The sequence below is a fragment of the Spinacia oleracea genome, chromosome 5, assembly GCF_020520425.1.
Source record: "Spinacia oleracea cultivar Varoflay chromosome 5, BTI_SOV_V1, whole genome shotgun sequence".
Lineage (NCBI taxonomy): Eukaryota > Viridiplantae > Streptophyta > Magnoliopsida > Caryophyllales > Amaranthaceae > Spinacia > Spinacia oleracea.
The window spans coordinates 109,437,731-109,440,473 of record NC_079491.1 but is presented as its reverse complement, the minus strand read 5'-3'; positions in this window follow the sequence as shown (position 1 = coordinate 109,440,473).

Sequence of the window (2,743 nt, the reverse complement as noted above, 5' to 3'; positions counted from 1 at the left end):
GGCTATAACAAAGGAGTGGCCCAAGGAAAGCTGAATGTAATCACTAGGCACGAAGCTAAAACCTCGCCCGACGTCATAGCTGGTACTTTTTCTACTAACTCCATTTTAGTTAAAGTACTATTTTATTCTGGTGCGACTTATTCGTTTATATCGGAGGGTATCTTAGAGAAGTTAGAGTTGAAAGAACCTGAAAGAATTGAAGTACCCATAGTGATACCTACCGGTGAGATCGTGAAGTGTACCAAGATCCGTAGAGACTTACCTTTGACCATAGCTAAGACCATATTCTTGTCTAGCCTAATCGAGTTTGAGTTAGGAGATTTAGATGTGATTTTGGGTATGGATTGGTTGGCAATGTTCAAAGCCAAGATTGATTGTGAGAAGCAGAAGATTCACTTGAAGTCTAGCTTAGGAAAGGTAGTATCCTATCGTAGTTTTGGGAAGCCTAGAAGTGTAGGAATCATCACGGCAATGGAACCCGTGAAGCTAGTCAATAAAGGAAACCCTGTTTTCTTAAGCAATGTTAGTGAAGGAAATATGTCCTTCACCCAAGGTGCGTTAAGTCTAATACCAAGGTTCATATTGCGAACAATTAATTCAGTGAGATCAAGTGATCGGAACAGCTAGCTGGAGCAATGCTTCCGATCAGTGAGTTTGAATGGATATTGAACTCATAACTTACTCTTGACTGAACCTACAAGGTCACACCAATGACACGTAACAGATCACCGGATTAAATGAATCGGAAATTCATTTAATAGCTTTTCAGGATTTAAGTTGGAAACGTATTATACGATACGACCTTGCATCGGAATCGTATATCGTATCGCGAATATTCGTAAGCTAGGCGAAACGAATAAATCGTATCGTACGACGCTGATTCGTCGTATACGAAACGATAAATAATATATCGGAAATATATTAAACGCGAATACGAAGAGCGGCCACGAGCCGAGTGCACGAAGCACTCGAGGCCCATGGGCGCACGCTAGGCGAGCAAGCAAAGGCCAAGGCAACACGGCAGCGCTGGCCCATGGCCGAGCGGAGCTGCGCGTGTGCGCGCGGGCCTGTGCAGCGACACAACCACAGCAACGAGGCCCATGGCCCAGCGTGCTGTGCTTGTCTCACGCGTGGCTTGCTGGCCGGCCTTGCCTCCGGGCTTGGTCGGTTAGTAAGGTTATGTAAATAACCTTATGACCTAATTTCCAACTTACTGCAATCACAATTCAGATTACTCAAAACCCTAGAGACACAGAGAACCCTAATTCTCTATGTGCCTCCAAAGCGAGTTCTTCCCAACAGGCAAAGTATCTTGATTAATTGTCTAAGCTACGATTATCAAGACGGATCTGATCGTGTCGGTGAACCAAGTAGAGGAACGACAATTGGAGTTCTTTGTTCGTGTTTGTTGACGGATTATTGTGGAAAACACGCTTCGAATGTAAGTATGCTTAATCTGTGCTTTATACATGTTTCCTGGCTTTGGGGATTGTTCCGCACATGTTATTATGTTTAACTGTATTCCCCTACAGTGGTATCATGAGCCTTATGTATTCAAAGCATGAATTAGCATGATTATTATTGTTTTTGCATTGTCGAAATTTTTGGAATTTTTGTTGATTTTTCGGAATTTTTTCGAATTATTGGATTAATTGCGAAATTGGCAGTTCCGAAATAAAAAATATTCGCTTTTTCGATTTTTAAAACCCTAATCTGATGGAAAACGATTTTCTAAGATCAACTCATGAGAATAGAATTGCGAAAACAGGCCTCGAAGCATCAGTTTTTGGGCGTTTTTGTTAATTTTTTATTAAAAATTAAATGTGTCGAACAGTAATTCAATTAAAAGGTCGACCTAAACTACTTGGAATTGCTTGAATTTCTGACACAATGTTTCTGGGTACATTCTTGATCTATGGTAAAAATTTAAGATTTTCCCGATAAGTATAAACCCTAATTTTGCCTTTCCCCAATTCGTAAAATTTACAACCCTAATTGAATTTTAATTAATTTTGGATTAATAATTCGGTTAATTGGGGAAGGGGATATAATTTCACGGGTCAGTGGCTAATTTTAAAAATTATTGGATTCAAATTTTGAATGGTTTCGTTAATTTTAATCGCACTTAAACCAAATTATTAATAATCTGAAATTTAATTGTTTATGAACGATATAAAGTTTCGGATTTTATTAATTAAAAGTTCAAACTTTAAAGTTGATTCGATCGTTCTTAAAAGTTTGAATATTGTTAGCCCTTGATTTATTAATTTTACGAAATTGGATTGTCGTTAAACTTTATTAAATCGTTAAAAATCGTTGTTTTTCAAAAATTAAATCGTAACCTTTTTGAAAAATAAAATTAATGCAAGTTCGTGAATTAAATTTAATTTTAATTAAGTTGGTCCGTTTTACGAACCAAAAACACGAACATGGGCATGATGGAAGTATGGCTCGTCGAGCCATACGAGGCCATTGTGCTCGCCGCGCCATGCGACACGGGCAGCAGCACAAGGCTGCGTGCCTCGTGCGCGCTAGGCAAGGAAGGGGCAGGCATGTTGCTTGCGGGGCTGCGACGAAGCAAGCACAAGGCTTGCGACGGTCCAGCACACTCGACGCACAACACACACGCAGCGCAGGGGCAGCTAGGCTGCGGGTACGCGATGCGTGCATGCGAGCGATGGCGCGCGAGCGATGGGGCGCGAGCGATGGGGCGGGGCGCGCGGGCAGTGCTCGTGCGCTCCTG